Here is an 18,886-nt window from a genome sequence, read left to right on the forward strand (position 1 = left end):
AGTACATGTACATATTTCCTGGAAGAGTGGGTGGTCTCACCTTAATTCTTCTTTCAGAAATATAACAATGTTACTGATATGGAGGGGAGACAGCTCATTAAAGAAGGAAAAGACCGCTCAGTGGATGACAAGCGCTACACCATCAGCTGTAATCTCATCTTCAGTGTTACGTTCAGAAACTGTTCAAGCTACGCTCTAAGGCAATGATGGTGGTGAGAGTTGTCTCTTGCAAAACAACAGCCCTCCACTTTCTGACATAGCACAATTTATTGAAGTATTTAATATATACATGTTTCAGGAAATGCAACTACAACAAGACAAATAACCTGAAACCATAAGAAATGTCCCTGTAGAAAAGTCCAGATTCTGACTTCATTGTCAGAGGACCTGAGAGAAGTTTTGTGAGCACATGTGGATTGTTAAGTTAGTTACACAAGGAGGTCATGACACTGAGGCGGTTCTAATGCCACGGTGGCCTACTCTGGGCAAACCAAACCCTAAGCCTATATGTAAATGCCTCAAGGGTATAAAATCAAAACAAAAAGGAAAGCAATCATAGCAGACAACTAGTCTTTAAGCTCTACCCAGTCAGTGACGTCCTTGCCTGTTTTCTGCAAAAGTGTTTCCTCCGGCTCCTGTCAGTGGAGCGTTCCTAACCACTGTGCTTTGGCACTGTCTGATTGGAACTGATTTCTGATCAAATAAACTCTTAAAATGTTTAATGTGCCCCAATCTATCTTTTAACAAGACATATATAGAGACATACTCACCCACTTAAAAAAAATAAGTGATATGGCCATGTTTCAATTCCATTTACTATATCTACCTACCAAAGGGTTAAGGAAATCAGAGGGAATATGGAAAAAAGCTGAATTCTATGTTTACTGAGGTTAGTGTGCGATTAGCTGAAAATCTTTTGCTAGTATTTCTTAAGAAAAGTTCCACTGGCATTTTGGGCAGGCCCATTCTTCATCCATCTACTGATGGTCAGTAAAACTCTTTTGGCATTAAAACAAGTTCCCCTCTTTTCCCAAACACCCCTAGGAGGTACTTGAAAAACCTCTGTGAAGATCTTAGACAAACTGCATTTTCTTTTAAGGAAACATTTTCACCTTTTCACATGATATTTTCCTACAGCAATTTTAGTTAGCTGCTTTTGAACTGTTATGGATTTATATTGCTTTGCCTCTGCCCACCTGTCTCCTTCTCCCTTTCAGCCTTCCGGGCTGTGTGTGTGTCTGACTTCACCTCAGGCACTTTAGCCGTCCCTCCCCATGGGAAGGACTCTACACCTCTGCAGCCCCGACAGCAAAATGTAACATGATAGGATTAATCTAGCACTCAGATTGTTTCTTCATCTTGATTTGTACCATTGAGGGATTCAGAAAAATCTAATCATAGAAAGAGAATTAAAATAAAATGAACCCTTGTATTATGGTTCTCCGGAGAACAGAATCAATGGGATGTATCCATGTAAAGATATTTATTATAAGGAACTGGCTCACATGATTATAGACGCTGGCAACCCCAAGACTGACCTGTGAGACAGCAAGCTGGAAACCCAGGAGAGCCACTGATGTAGTTCCAGTTTGAAGGTCAGCAGACTTGAGACCCAGAAAGAACTGATGTTTCAATCTGAGTCCAAAGGCAGGAAAAGATGATGTCCCAGTTCAAAGGAAAGTCAAGTCTTTTTGTTTTATTCAGGCCTTAAACTGATTGGATAACCCCTACCTCTCAACACACACACTATGGAGAGCAACCTGCTTTACTCAGTCTGTTGATTCAAATGTTAATCTCACCCAAAAACATCCTCATAAAAGCACCCATTTGCTGTTTGATCAAATGTCTAGGCACCCCAAGTTCCAGTCAAGTTAATGTAAAATAACCATCACAATACTCTTGAGAACAAATAAAACTATAATGATAAAATAGTAAAAAAAAAAAAAAAAAAAAAGAGCAAAGGATAGCAGCAGAAAGTTATATAACAGCCATTAGATAATTTAATTTAACCTACTAAAACTAGAATTTGGTATTTTCTTTTTCTGTATTCTTAGAAGCATTTTAGTCCATCGGCATAGAACACAGGTGAAATTGAATTTGGACCCAGACTTCCATCTGAGTTGAATCCTACCTGATGTACTGCAGTACTTTAAGGCAGAAAGATCTGTCAGACCTACAGCAAGATAAGCTGTTAGAGAACACAGCACAAAAAGGCTGAGTGTGCTTTTCCTCAGTACTGAGGAGCAGCCTGGCGCAGTGCTAAAGCATGCGAGACAGAGCTACACTGCCCGGGTTCAAGCCTCAGCTCTGCCTCCTAGGACTTGTGTGACTTCAGGCAGTCACCTAACCACTCCGCTTCATTCCCTCACCTGTGAAATGGGGATAATTAAACAGAACTGTTATCAGACAGCAGTAGAAACAGCTACCAGTTCATAGCAAGTTCTGTGTGGCTTTTTGCTAATTGCAATATTTCTGATTCTTGCACTAACCTGTTCTTTTTTCCAAAGTACTTAACTGCTTGCTAGCAACTGGATACAAGAGGACAGAAAATAAAGAACACTTACTTGTTCCCTTGTTTCTTGTCTGTCCCCCTACTTAAATGTGAGTTCATGAGAGGAATGACTTCTCTGTCTTACATTACTATAACTATAAAAATATTCAACACAGAGTGCATGCTTAATATTTGTAGAAAGCAGTCATTCTTTTATGCAACATATGCATAATATAACATATGTGTACATATATGTGTGTGTAAGAGAGAAAGAGCTTCTGCTCTGAGACACTAACTGCACTGGGCAGATACAATGGTGAACAAACAGCTACTTTTGTGGAATTTATAGTTCAGTGGGAGACATATTCATTTTATTATGACTGAAGGGATGTTACAGTTTAGCCTGTTTAAGAAAAAATTAATATTATTTTCTATTAAATTCCCACACATATCAATACGTAACTATAAACTCCGATATACTCTCGCCAGTGTGATAAACAGTGTTATAAATAGATTCTAGGCTTGAATTTATTAATATATCATATAAATGAATAATTTTGTTATGAAGACATCATGAAATCGAATACTAAATGGAAATTTATATTTATAACACGTGATATTGAGCATGCTGTAATAAATTTCTATTCTTTTTTATAACTAGAGTTCAAGTACATTTTATTCTTTAATTAGAAATATTCACACCTTTTATCACTTTCTGAAATAACTTTATTGGATTATTCATTTACTATCTCTCCACAACCAGCTAGAATTTAAGCAACAGGAAGGGCTTCCAACAGTGGCTAAATGTTGCTAGATGTGAATCTCTATTACTCAAATTACTGCCACTTAAATTTTTCTGGGAATTGAAGTCCTCTCCTGACTTAATAAGTAAAAGACAGATTAAAAATAAAACATAATAAACATTCATTTTATTATGATTGAAGGGATGTTACAGTTGAACTTCTTTAAGAAAAAAATTTGATAAATATTATTTTCTATATTTACTTCAGGAGTCATTCTTAAATAAGAAAGAAAAAATTCATAGTATGGAATATTCATGTGTCATATATGTATATTTTTAATTTGCAAAGACTTTATTAAAATAATTCACATGCAAAGTGATTGAAATATTAAAATATGTTCATGAGGAAGTTAAAAACTGTGATAATAATACTAAAAATATCACTAAAGCTTTACAAATTCCAAAGACCTTTCATATCTATATTTTGAATCTTATGACATTCTGATATTTGATGAAGTAGATTACAGAGAGAAATAAAAGTACAGAGTTTGGTCTTTTCCCCTTCCCCCCCTAACAATCCTAGCAGATTAGATACAGAATGAGTGCTCAGTAAACATTTGAGAATAATTATGATGATAATATAATAATGAGGCTGACATTCTATTTAGGAGCATAATCTGGACATAAGGTTAGAGTTTCAAAAAAAGAACATCTAAGAAGATTGGCGGTGAGGACCTAGCTCACTCACTGAGTATTATTCAACTTAGAGCACGCTGACTCCCTTTGTGCTGATGCAAAACCCATTTCCTTTTTCTTCCACTCAAAGTCCACGCTCGAATTGGAAGGAATCATTCTAATCATTACAGAACTCATTCAGTAAGACTCTTAAGTTTGAGATTCTTATTTTTGTGGCTTGACATCTTTTTTGGAGGTCATTTGATGAAAATTCTGGCTCCCCAGTTCACTCACTGTCCAACTTATGAGTCTCAGTTTCCCAAAATGTAAAATAAGTAGCAGTTCCTCAGACTAATGGAGAATGCAGAATGAGGGAATGTGAATAAAGCTTCCATCCCAATGAATTACGTAACTTGTCCTCAACAAATATTCAGCTCCCAGCCCTCCACATACCCACAGCGCTATTATAATCGAGCTGCAGGCTTGTTCAGCAACGCAGTCCAATACTGCAGTAATGAATCAGATTGCTCGGATAATTGGCATTCTCCCCACCAAATGCAAGATTGATAGATTCAATATAAATCTATGCAGTTACCCTTTCCTGTGAAATGGATTAATTGGCTTACTGATGTCTTAATGAGAGCCAGATTTGAATAAGTGGACTCGGCACTATTGAGAAAAGCAAATTAAACACTAATAAAGGGAGAAATGTGCTTGCTTAGGCTGAAGTCTCAGACATGGGGATCAAATCTAGGTTTTGAGTGTGAGATTTGTCAACGTGAGTGGATATTAATGTCTGACAGATGAAAATGCTGATTTTTTTCCTCCTGAAAGTTCACTTTCTCTCCAAGACACTCATACCACTTGCAAGCTACAGTGTGTCTCTTCCCCTAAAAGATTTTCATCAAGGATTCCTAACCACTTGTCAGGAAATCATGTCTGATGTAGAACCATGCTTCACTCTTGTTTCCACAAACAGCTAATAAGACATATTTGGGACAAACTAGAGTAAAACATTCATCAGATTTGTTCCCAAAGTACCACAGAGGTCTTGCTTCCTTAGAAAATTTTCTTTCTCTCTTCTGCCAGTAAATCATTGTTCCATCTTTTCAATATTTAAAAGACTTTTTATTATGATTAATGTTGAAGGAGAAATACAGGTATATATATATTTACATATGTGTATATGTATGTATACACACACACACACACAAATATACATTCACACATAGTATTCGTATTGGTATCTTTCTTGTCCTGTTTAGCCAACACAAAAGTCTTTTGTCGGCACTTTTCCTCTTTTTCAGAAGCATTAATTTTTCTCTCTCTATTGGTCATTCCCATTAACTTTCAAGCATGTAATTCTTTTCAGTCTTTAATGAAAACCAAGTATCTCTCTTGACCCCGTGTTCCCTACTAGCTACGACACCTTTTCTCTGCTTACCTTTAAACCTCTAAGAATTGCCCTATGCTCATTATTCCCCAATCCCACACCTCCTTTTCTCACATGACCTTCTAATCAAGTCAAGGCTTTCTCACCTCTCCCACCTCTCTGACAGACACTCCCCTACCCTCAGCCCACACTCCACAAACTGCTCTTGACAGGTACACTGCTAAGCCCGAAGGCTGATTCTCTATCCTTATCTTAGTTGACCTGTCAGTAGCACTGGACACAGATGACCACTTCCTCCTCAGTCAAGTTTTGTTTTCACTTGACTATCAGATCGATAGATTTCCTGATGTCTCTTCCTCCTCTATCCACATGTAGTCTGACCTTGGAGATTACATCTAATGTAATTTGACCTTGGAGAGACCTTTATTTAAATTTAAAGTAGAAACCATGCCACAATACCAGTAGGAATGTATATACCCAGTCTACAGAGTTATACTGAACATCCTTTCCCATCCTCAAGCATCAAGAACGACTGAAATTCAAAGCCAATTAATAAAGAACTTCCAAAAGTGGTATCTATCCAATGAAATTTTAATTAATTTGCCTTTGCATACTTTTATTCTAAAAGCATAATGCCACTGTGTTTATTTCATGAGGTCCACTCTTTAAAGCTACGATGTCAATATTGATTGCTCTAATTAACATTAGTGATTAATTTTGTACTCACTGAAATTGCATTTCCTTTTGAACAGCAGGCCTGTAAGTGACAGCTCTAGACTATTTTGTTCTACACAAACTAACTGGTTTGAAAAAAGCCAGAGAAAACAAAAGTTATGTTTGGAAAGTTTCTGAGAAATTAGAAATCTAAGGATTATAAAAACGTAGGGCTCCATGGGACTTTAAAGACCATTTAGCCATCATATGCAGGAGTGTGACCCTTTTTAAGATACCGGAGACCACCAGCATCTGAAGCAAGTATGAAGTATAATGAATTATCTCTTTAGAATGAGATAGTTTCAACTTTGAAAAAAAATTTTTAAATGACACATTAATGATCTCAACTGGAGAAGAAATGTAAGCACGTATATACTGTTTCCTTCTATTACTTTCATGAATTGACTTGTTACCTGTGAGTATTCAATTAAGTTTAACTTAATAAGGATTAAAATCAGTACGCACTGAGCCAATAGGTAATCAAAATAGTATTCTTGCTTGTCCTTATAGACCATGGCTGCATTCTAAGCAGCTATGGTATATGGAACAATGAAGATCAGAGAAGAGATATAAATTCTTCCAAAATTGGCATTTGCTGTGGCTCAATTTGCCATAAAGTCTGAGATTAGGACAGTGGGACATGGGCTTAAATTGGAGACTAAGGGGCTTTTAGTGAATACAAAGAATTCTTTCCAAAAATGGAGGATACATAAATATTTAAACAAATATGCAAGATAGATCTCATTCAGGAATGAAATCACGACCTCTTGAAAGGCTAAGATTTTTCTCTGCCTGGGATGATGAGGTGTGACTTCTCAGGGGTCAGTTGTTGCTAGAACAAAGTGCCCTTTAGGGCTTATCAAAAGAATCATTAATTCTTAAAACAATTTTTTAAAACAGTAAAGCACTTTAAAATACTGATTATACACCTGGGGTTAAAATTTTTTCTTCACAATTAAGAAACAAAGGAGACAAAACAGACCTTGGAATAAGGAGGATGAAAATTTCTCTATCATGAGAAAAGTGTGTATACACTTTTGGGTGAAAAGATAGCATATCTGATGTAGAAAACCTGAATCATGGAAATAATAACATGGCACCTTTTCAAAAAGGAACTATATTTGTATTACAAAATCTTTGCTTTCTTGGGATTAATCAAGAGTTAATTTCACTTGGGGTGATATAAACTGATAATGCAATAATCTGTTTACATGTGTGAGTTGAGGGGGGAAAAACACGCAAGGATCTTGCTTTTCCAAGGGTGCTTGCCCCAATACCTCCTGCAAATAAATGTACTGCCAGGGAGACTATCTGGGTCTGACCTGACCAGCCAACTACCGGACCCTTGCTGCTTCTGTTTCCTTCTGTGTGGAAGCAGAATAAGAACCTGGGAAAACTTTTTCAGGATTATATCCTGTGTGTATATAAAGAGAAAGTATACAGACATTGTTAGCTCTTCTAGGAACTGTATGAAAATATGAATCATTTATAACGTAGCAACACAGTGGAAACCAGCAGCTGTGGCATCTGTGAATAGTTCTTGCTGAGAATTGCTTGACTCTGTTACACCAAACTAATACCATTTCAGGGGAAGACTATTTTAAGCAGTGACATACACTGGGCTTAGTGGCCAAGAGAAATGTCTTTCCTGAGAAAATCTGTAAAGAGATAATTAAAAATCAAGTATTTTTCTCGGAGTAGGCAGGGCCACCACGGACAGCTTACCCACTTCCTCTGTGCTACAAACATCGGTTTCTTTCTTTCCCCTGTCCCCCCAGTCTTCCTCTTTCTCTTTTTACCCCACACACTTTTCCTCTGATTTTAGAGCTCAGTGGGCATGTTTTAGGCAAGTTCTAAAATCAACACAATGCGAATTTTTGTTCTAGTATATTTGCAATTTCTAAAACCTAAGGCATATAGATAAGACTTTAATGAATAATTAGCAAACTTGATTTGGCAGCATGTGTATCAGGCAACCCGTCAATTGACTAGATTTTTCACTTTTGAATCAGTTATCACACTGAATCCACATCAAATAAGTCATTAGGCAAAATCTCCTCTTTGTGGTAATTTTTGCCTAGGCTCAAATATTATCAAACAGGACATGGTGTGATTAAATAAACATTATTGTTAAGTGCTCTTAAATGGCACAATTTCTCTTTCTTTTCCTCAAATCAGTCACAGATTACTTGCTAGAAGTAAGTATCAGTCTTGTAAGAAGGTATTAAATCTAAACTAGGGTTAACAAATTTTTATCAAGGAACATTCCTTCTAGTCCTAAAGTCAGAGAATTCTAAGAGATCCAAAGCAGAGCTGCTCAACAGGGATGCAGTGATTGTCCCCAAGGAGGGAAACTCAGCTACTTCCCTCCTCCTTAGACTTGGCACTTACAGCCATTTTGGGGGCCGTCCTTGGCGCTGTGACCCGTATACACCAAAATCTGTTATTTCGCACCTGATAAGCATCATTTGGGGTTTCTAACTTGTTCAAAAGCTCTTACACTTTTCAGGTAGGGCCATGGCTGCTTTTTGGCACAGATGTTGGAGTTTTCTGTGATTCCTCTCTGATGATCATTTTGAGTAAGTGAAGGCAAACAATCCAAGGAGTAACCTTTTGGGTTTATCTCCAAAAAGATTCATCTCCTATTATATTTCTACTAAAAACTAGGTTATCAGGTTTACAAGGAGTATGTAATAACACATAAAATAGTTAATTACAATTTTAAATTAGAATGGCAGACCACAAAATGTTTTTTACAATACAACAAATTCATATGAATAATATGGAGCAAATATATGTCTCCCAACAGTTGACATCAGGATTCTTCTTGAGGATAAAGAGAACTTCCTCTGAATTCCTTGGCAAATTGTTTGAAGAAGGAAAATGATACTTTAAAGACATAAACGCACAAGAAAGAAATAAGATGACCGCACTTCTGAGAGTCTACAAGAGCACAGAAACAAGGTCTGTGTGGAGGCAGGATTAGGAGGCAAAAAGGCTGATCATTATGCATGAAGGTTAACGCCAAGATCACTGCTGCAGTGAAGCTCCCTCCATGGCCCTAAATCTTCACTGAAATTTGCTGTTCGCCCAGAGGTCTCTGTGTGGGAATCTTGGGAAAAGGTCAACAGTGTCTGGGAACTGGGAGAACTAGAGGGCATCCAGAACCCGGAATTACACAACAGAAGCTAAAGCATGCAGCCAGGCGCTCTTAGGAAAGACATAAGAAAGCTCTTACTCTAAAAGTCCTAGGGATAATTAGAATCTGACAGGCTTCTAGCTAAATAATGGGGTTTGGGACATTTAAATTTATTTAAATTTCCAAACCTGAATGTAAGGAAACACGTTTAAAGTGGTTATTTCTAGAACGTGGAATTATAAACAACCTCTGTATTTCTCTGTATTTTCCAAATATTCTAAAATAACAAGGATTATTTTTAAATTAAAGGAAAAATGTAAACGGATGCATTTTCTCATTGAAAATTACCAAATATGAAATTTATTTATTTCTGTATCACTGTTGGTTTATGAATGCTACACAAAAGTAAGTAGGCATTCAGTTCTACATACTTATCATGGATTTCTGTCTTCTGTATTCTCTGTCCAGATTGCATGCCCAGACTTAGATATATAAAAAGGTGGAGAGGACCTCTGTATAATCAATCAGATTGAAGTCTATAAAGGAAAAAAAAAATCTCACCTTGGCATAGATAAGCAATCCACTAATAAGAGATTTCTGATCTAGTGAGACCTTGAAAATGTAGATGTTGATTTAGAAGTGGCATTCTTATCCTAATCATTTTAAGAAAAGAGAATAAAATCTGTCATTTCCCAGAAATTAAAATGGATGTACAGCCATATATTGTTGTTCATAAAATATCAATTTGTTTATAGATTGAAGTTGAATATATATATAAAGAATAAAGAATAAGAGCCACATTAAATTCTTAGAATGCACGTATATAATATGGCAGGAGAAGCAAAACAGACCTTTGGCAGATGTTCAGCTACCTTGATTATTACTAGATACAAGTTATTACAATTAAATTTATTTTCAAAAATTTTACTTTTATTATTACCAATAATAATTTGGGCTATAATAACAATAATAATTCCTTTAAGTGCATCTGCTGTTTTTCTCTCTCAGTTGGTGCGTGCAGGGGTGTGTGTGTGTATGTCTTACAAGGTGCTTTATTTTATATTCTGCATCAAATCAGAGACACTGATAAATTGAAGTCTCCTTTTTTCTTCCTGTTCTATGTTATTCTTTCTCTCCCTTGAGGTGATAATGACATATATTTAGAAAAGAAAATCATTCCACAAAAAGAGTAGACTAAAGGAATGAAAAGCATCTCAATTTATTCATTGTATTTTCACTTTTATTATTGGTAAAAAAGATTTCCCTATTGCTTGAGTTTTAAAATACCTACCATACATATGTGTATAAGCTCTTTTAGACTCTAAAACAGGATTTCTTGTTATATATTTTACTAAAATCCCATATTAAATGTTAAAGCATTAAAAAAATTGATTCATGATCCTCCCGAGGTCACTACCGTACACAAGTCAAAAGATAATGTATAGTTTATGAAAAAAATCACATAGCATGACTCAGTTTTCTGGTCCAAGACTCTGAGGTAACATGTGCTCTGCCTTCTCCCCACAACTGCACATTCCATTCCTTTCACCCACATGCATCCTTCATGTTTCTCCATTAAGTGCTTCTTACTTCAAATTCTGTCTATGATTTATCTTGTTAGGAAAAATTCCACATGATTTCAACTGTTCCAATTATAATACTACCTTCCATTTCAGGGTCTTTTAATATTTATGAAGCTGTTTTGGACACTTTTATGTTCATCTATTTCATCATGTTCTGGGACACTCGTGATCACTTTGACATGAGCAATTTCAGCACCAGTGAGCCTTTCTTTGGCCTGAGGTACTTTGCTCACAGAGTACACTGCCACCAAGGGGCTTCAGCCGTAAGCATTCATGATTTAGGGAGTGAGGTTATTGCCTATTTTTCCTTTTACAGAGAAATATCCTTTTTCTGTTAAATGAAAATGTAATCACAGTCAGGAATGGGATTCATGTTTCCCTACCAACCCCATAACTGCTGTTTTCCAGACAAGTCTTCTAAGTCTAAACAGAAATGACCACATGCTGCTCCACTCGACATTGTTTCATTTAAATACAATATGCTATAATACAGGCTGTGTCAATTTACTTCTTACATAATTGCACTGAGGGAAAAAGTCTTAGTAACTGTTACTGAAAGTCACATTTTGAAATCAAAATAGTTAAAGAAAAATATTAAAAACCACTATTTATATATATTTTCCAGCCGAATTTAAGCCCTCGCACGTAGGGACAGCTTTCTGTCCTCTTTGGTTCCTGGGCTCCAATGCTTGTAATCATTTTTTTTTCCAATATAAAGTTCAACAGAATTATCAATCTATTTGTGTATTACCAGAACAGAAATACTGAAGATGAAGAATAAAAGATAATACGTTAATAGTATTTGATTTTAAGGAAGGAAGAAGTGTGCAGTAGTTTAAAAAAGCATTAAGTAGAACTAAGTTGGGCTTAGATGAGAAATACAGCTCTGCCTGATTAGTGCGTAACCCCAAACAAATGACAGTCTTAGTTTAAATTCCCGATCTGTAAAATGGGACTAAAAATATCTAATTCACACAGATTAGTGATAACAGTCTAATGCAAAAGCACCAAGCATAGCATCTGACACAGAAGCACTGAGTAAAAGCTAGCTTGGTGTCTCTTCTTCCTTGTCCTTCCTTGAGTCAGATCTATATGGAACAAAAAGAATGAGTTTGAGCTGGGTGAACTGTAACATGCGTTTCAAGTTATGTTACAGGAACAAGGCCACTAATCTCAGGCATCTTAAATAAGTACACTTACTATGAGCAGCCAATTCATAATTTCATGGCAAATATTCACAATCAGGAAAAGCCAAAATGGCCTCCATTCTGATCTTTTTTATTTTCATAGTTGTATATTTTCAGGTGAATGTTCTTTAAGACTTTCCCTAATCGATAGTATTTAAAATCCCACTATTTAAAAGCATTCATTTAAATCATTCACAATAATTATGCTACTCGTCAGCAGATGCAATGACTAGTATATCGTCCTGCTTAGTAACTGTTCACTAACATAACTTACTAAATGGACAATAACAAATATAAAACGAAACTGCTTATTTCTCTGATATTCAAAGAGAAGTATCTGATCTCTTTTCCTCCCTTGGCATTTGCAATAATATAACACATAATTTATCAAGTAGTCCTTGCCATGTAAATACCTACTGTTGTAAAACAGATATTTTACAAATTAGAAAACTTGCATATCTAGATGTTCTATCTTTAAGAAAGTAAATTTTCATAAGCACAGTATAAAAATAAAATCACAAAATACTTCCAGATATTTAGATAAATGATGGTAAATGTGGTGGATAATGTTTTAATGCACTGCATTGGCCTGAATCTATTTCTTAAGGGATAAAAGTTGTTTGTGGAGGATTTGAAGAGAGACTCAAGAAGATTAAGGGTGGGTATTGACACTAAAACTTTGGAATATTTGCCAAGATCAAAACCACTTGTACTGTGATAATGAACAGCCTCAAATGTCTCTTTCACTAATGGTAAGTTCCAGGAAGCTACAAGAATTTTTTTTGGCTTAATGTTTATCCAAGTTTCATTTTCCCATTGTCACTTCCCTTAAAGAACTACAAGAAAATAATATTTATTTTTGATCTTGGATAAACTTATCCCAATGACACTTTAAAAATTTTTCCTTAGGATAAGAGTCTTTACTATTGTTATTATTCAATAAACATTTATTATCTACAACCTGGAAGATGTGATGTTGGATACTATGAGGAATATGGAGTAAACAGAGCATGATATTTGCTTCCAGGGACTGAAAAGTTAATATAATCAACACTGGTTGATTAATTCATCCAACATATAGGTAGCGAACCCACAGTGTTTGCCAAAACTCTGTTAGATATTAGGGATACTGTGGTAAAAGAGATAAAACTGTCCTTGCCCTCATAGAATAATTCATAATCTACTGGAGAGGCAGAGATGAAAAACAATTAAAGAAAATAAGTAACAATTCATCAGTACTGAGTTTAAACTATAAAACGTTCCACAGAAGAATGGCTACTCCCTCAGCAACTGAACAACAGAAGAACAATACATGATTATAGATAACTTTTATCAAGTGCTGTTGTCAGGCATTCTTGTACAGGTTTTACACGTATTTACATTTACTTGCCATAACATAACGATGGTACCAAAAAAGGTGTTATGATAATCTCCATTTTACAAATGAGGAAACTGAAGCACAGGGAGATTCAGTGACTTACTCAGGGCACACAGCTAGAACATCACAGAGCCGGTATTTAGACCCAGGTAGGTAGCTGGCTATGTGAATGGGTTCTAGGTTAAGGCAGACATATTTTTAGCTGGGTGACTTGGGGCAACATACTATATCTCTGTAAGTCTATTTCCTCATCTGAAAAATAGGAAATGGTATATGCATCCGAGGCTATCTAATTAGGAGTTGAAAATGACTCTCAAGTTTTAGGCCAAGTCAGTACTGCAGATAATGATGTCATCAACCAGGATGAGGAAAGAGGGTTATGTGGGTGTGCTGAGATCCAGAGGCCTGTGGCAGATCCATGCAGGCATATTCAGCTTGCAGACTGAAACAGGAACCTTGAGTCAGGAGGAAGGTGAATGATTTGGCTACCAGTCACAGGGGAAGACTATGCAGAAAGAGCCTTAGCTAATGGGGTAAGAGGAGGGAGTCACAAAAGGTCAGCGGAGGTTTAGGAAGAGGGAAGGGCCAGGGAAACCAGTGCCAAGGCTTGAGTCAAAGGACATCAGAGAGGAATCCAATAGATCCGATCGACAGTAGATTGTTCATGCCTTTGAGAGAGCAACTACAGTAGTGGGCTGAATGCAAGGCTTTGATTGCATGGAGGAAAGAAATGAGTGAAATGAAAAGGCATTCTTCCAATTAATTCTGCTATTGAAAAGAGATCAAAGAGAAAGCAGGATTGTTGGGAGTGTGTGTGTGTGTGCATGTGTGTATTTGAACATGTTTGTTCAGGGAAGAGTCAGTATAAAGGGAGAGATAAATGATGCAGGAGAAAGAGAGGGTATGACTGATGGTGAGGTCCAAAGTTGATATGAATAACAATAAATCAAAAGAAAATAAAGTGGATACAATATCATTTATTGTGGATCTCCTACATGCTTAATGTTTTCCCATTTATTTTGTCAAGTCCTAAAAACACCCTGTAAGGGATTATTTTTACCATGTGCAGATAAAGAAACTGAAGCTGAGAGAAAACAAAACGGATGCCCAAGGAGGAAAACTTGGTATTTGATGAAGTTAGCATTCTAATCCAATCTGGCTGAATCCCAAGACCCTACAACTGGAGGAAAAATAAAAATTTGACAAAGAAGAGGAGAGAGTTGAGGGAATGTAACAGGATGTTTAGAGCTGCAGAGTTAGGGCATGAAAACTAGGTTTGAGGACTTGGGGAGGAGTAAAACTCTGTAATGTGCTGCTGTGGTGCATTGAATGGGATTTTAGAGAGAGACAGCTAAGTAGTTCCAAAAGCATAACTGAGACATGAATTTGTAATGCATGCAGTCAAGTGCAGTTATGTGACTTGTTCCAGTTTCTTCAGTCCTAAAAGAACATCAATACTGAACAAAGGCCAGGATTCTAAAATTCATTTTAGGCTAGCCTATTAAAAATATGCTGAAGATAGCAGTTGGGCTATTTGTCTATGAATACTCTAAACCCAAATTTTAAAAAATCTTGAATGTAGAAAGAATATGAGTAAGATTTTTTAAACACAGGACCCAATCAAGGATATTATTGGGTGAGATCAAACAAATCCTTAAACTTGACACTTGCCTTTGTCCCATCAATGAGTAAACACATGCTAAGCACCTTGGGGCCACCTGACAGTGGGAGCAGAGGGAGCGCATTGCCCTATCAGCTTCTAGACATAATAAGAAAGAACAATGAGATAAGCAAAGCAGGGTATGCTGCCATCTGGATGACATCAATATATTCCAATATATACTAAATTAAATGGAACAAAAGGGTGTATAAAGTACCAAACGAGCACAGCTGAGACTGAGAGAAATAATGGGCCAGGAAGAGTGAATGTTCACTGGTCTAAATATAGAGCCTAACTTCTGAATAACAGGTTCCTACACCAGTCAGTCAATCACTGCCCTATATTAGGGAGACTCGAGGTGCTTCAACATCCACCCCTTCTGTACTTTCCAAACCTTGACCATTTGAAAAAGATCAAGATCACCATCAGGCAGACACTAGAGGGCAACAGAATCAATCTTTCTCTAACATACACGCGCGCGCGCACACACACACGCTGACCCACTGCCCACAGAGGCAAACGGCGGTGTCAGTCAGTCAATGATAGCAGGATGTCACAAGAATTCCATCACAGACGTTAACAACAGAAAGATTCTCAGTTAGGAGTCCTGAAAAGCCAGCTAGAGAAAGTGCATGGAAAGTTGATCTTCTATCTCTGAAATTTTCATATAGATTTTTATGACTAAGATCTTATTAATATATACACCAAACTACATGAGTAAACACTGTGGTGGAAGAAAAAGATACTATCTGGATATTGTTCTTAGTAAACATCTGTTGGTTCTCCAATTCCAGAGCTGGCAACAGAGGAGGATGTATTTCTCTGTCTAATTACACATGATGCAATCATTTTGTTAAGTGATTTAAACTGATGGAGATAAATGGGATGACATACCAAAGATAACACAAGGAGATACCAGTTCTATTATTTTGCTTAAAACACATTCTCATTTTTGCTGTACACTTTATCGTAAATCACAAAGTACCTTGTAACCTGTGGTCAACTTCCAGTTTATTTTTAAATTTTCAGGTATTTTTGATTTAAAAGACAAGTTTTTAGAAGACTGAATTAGTTGTCAATATTGCTACTCGTTATTTGAAATAGTCTGATTTTCCTCAAGAATTCTATTAAGCAAATTGTGGGTCACTTGTGGATTTAAATACCAACGCTTCTGCTCTTTGTCTAGCCACCTTTCATACTAATTATCTCAGGAGGCATTTTCAGACTGAAAATTGAGTAGTTTATTTGAAAGACATTATGGCTTATAGAAATATATGGTACTAGTAGCTACAGTAGTACTGACATGAAACAAGTATAGGTGTTAGCTAGATAACTCTCAAAACATGAAAGCTACTCATTCATAATGACAAAGCTCTGTTCATAGACTGCACACAAATTATTAACCTTTCAAAGTAAAAAATGCCATAGAGGAATGTCAGGAATGTGACTAGGGGCTCTTTCTCCTCCTCCTCCTTCTTCCTTCTCCTTATTCACAGAGCCAACACTAAGATATGGGTGGCACTTGTTCGTTTACGAGTGCTTACTAATGATTCTCTTTTTCTCTTTATTTTTTAAAAATTATGATTGGCTTTTTCCTTCTACCCACTTTATTCAATGATGACCAAACTCACTGTGTTGTAACTCCCTGTGAGATCCTAAAATGAACAATGTTTCACTGATAGGGGATTAGGAAGAATTGAAGAAATCAGTAAATCAGTCGGGGGCATGTCTGAATTTTGAAATATACGTTTCTCCAGTAAAGAAGTATGGTCAACTTGTAGACTGTAAGCCACAAACTCAAAGAATATCCATTCCTTTTAACAAGCTGAAAAATGGTTCATGGAAAATTTGAATGCATACGTGACAAAATCTTAGATTTATCAGAATAGAACGTTTATAACATTAAAGTTATGTAAATATTATTAAAGAAACAAAGTATTTTAGCAATATACATTGCATATTTTTTTCTCCACTAAGGTTAGATATACTCTTAAGACATAGCTACTGTAATTCATAGTATAAAATTTCAACATGTGTTTATCTGATACTTTGACTTAAGGAGATAAGATTATTGGATTTATTTTAAATTAAGCTGATAATTAGAAGAATAACTAGAAGAATAAATCAATAGGAAACATACTTTTCCATGTGTATCACAACCTAATATATATGTTTCCATTTCCTTAACCATACATTTACCAAAAAACCTTTGGTAGCTTGCAAAATTACTGTGCCTAAACTTATCCATAGTTGTAAAATGTCCTTATAAAGCTGCTGTCTCTTGCAGTAGCTATAGTCACTTCCTAAATGACAGCAGAACATTTGCAAAATAATTGATCTATCTGTCCTATCTACAATGGGAATGTCTGCTATAGACATCCTGGCAAAATGTGACAGCTCACAGAGGGACAGAATACATAAAATAATTTAACAAATTTCATAGAATAATTATCAAGTGTAACTTTGCAAAACTAGAATGCAGCCACTATGAAAGAGTAAAGAGTCACCCAAAGACAATGACACCAATCAACTTATATCAGTGCTATTATTATAGGAACAAAGGTATAAATACCCAGAGGATGTGAGAGAGAAAAAAATTATTTCCCACATCCATCAAATCCTACCCTCATACTTGCTTTCATATCTACGTTCATTATTCAGTATTATGCTACCTATGAAGAATGTACAGTTTGCATGTGGCTGCATCTTTTAAAAGCTAAGTCCTCACTGGAGAACCAGAAGTGGAAGCATCACTCTTTGAAAATCAGGGGTTATCTTAGAAAGTAACCCTGGATGTTTTAGGGGAAATCTTAAGCCCCTCCGTGGTCAAAATTTGAGAATAAGGTTGTAGAGAATTGAGCACCCAGGATGTAATGAATAACAGTATTGTGGGCCAATATTCAAGGCTGCATTGATTCACTGACTTACCGGAGACAGATGCCACGTTGCACATGGTCAATGACTATACATGTTGGATAATGATTAAAACGAACACACTCATAAGATATGTGACAAGCACTGTCTAAAACCTTTCCAGGAATAAAAATTATGCTTATTCCTCATTTGAAGGACACAGAATAAAATTAAGTAGTTTATCAACATTATTACAAAACTTAATTTCTGTATTTATTTTAAATACAAGCAGAAAATATCCTATTGTGATTCTACACAGTGTATGATATGCAGGCTCTTCTGATAACTGTTTGCTATTTCTTAAAAATGGGGAAAAAAGTTAAATTGGTTGTTATTTTGCTCTCTGGAAATCAGAAATACTGATGGTATTTTTAGAATTCCAATATAACATTGTCTTAATCTAATAATCAGAGTATAAGCTAAAATGACCCAGAGCTATCCATAGTATTTCAATGCTCTCTACTAACGGTTCATTGGGGATACAATTATTTATCTTCTGAAAATCCAAAGACAAATTTTGACATAATCACCAACACAATTATTGCCTATTATATTTTCCTAAGAGCCATCAGAAGTATAATTCACTCTAGAGCAAAACATGCATACCTTTGTTACAAACAGGAAACGACTGCTTTTCTAAAGTTGATTATGGAAACACAAAGTGTGTTTTATGTACCAAGGTAATATCCCCTCCTTCAAAATCTTCTCTTGGTTGCATTCATATAAAACTAGTATCCTTCAAAGGGTGTTCTGAAATTTGGGGCTTCAACCTACACAATAAGGAACTGGGGACTTAACAGAGAAGGAATCACATGCCAGAAACAAACCTGAGCAACGCGAATCAGCTTTTTATTGGGTAGATTATCAAAATGTATTCCTTAAACCTAATAAATACTTATCTCATTTCATGTGCCTAATAGTGTCTTACTTAGATTTCTGAACAAAAGAGGAAAAGTAATACGTTTTCATTTCCTTCTTACCTAATACTGAACAGGCTGTTTAGAAGCCAGA

The 18,886-nt window shown here is 36.0% G+C and overlaps 1 protein-coding gene across 4 annotated transcripts in view; it reads right to left on the reverse strand.

Annotated features, from left to right (window-relative positions):
* The window catches only part of BANK1 (B cell scaffold protein with ankyrin repeats 1), a 382,399-nt gene that overhangs the window by 134,266 nt on the left and 229,247 nt on the right, over nucleotides 1-18,886 (reverse strand). The gene's annotated exons all lie outside the window — the stretch shown is intronic.

The sequence above is a fragment of the Camelus bactrianus genome, chromosome 2, assembly GCF_048773025.1.
Source record: "Camelus bactrianus isolate YW-2024 breed Bactrian camel chromosome 2, ASM4877302v1, whole genome shotgun sequence".
NCBI lineage: Eukaryota > Metazoa > Chordata > Mammalia > Artiodactyla > Camelidae > Camelus > Camelus bactrianus.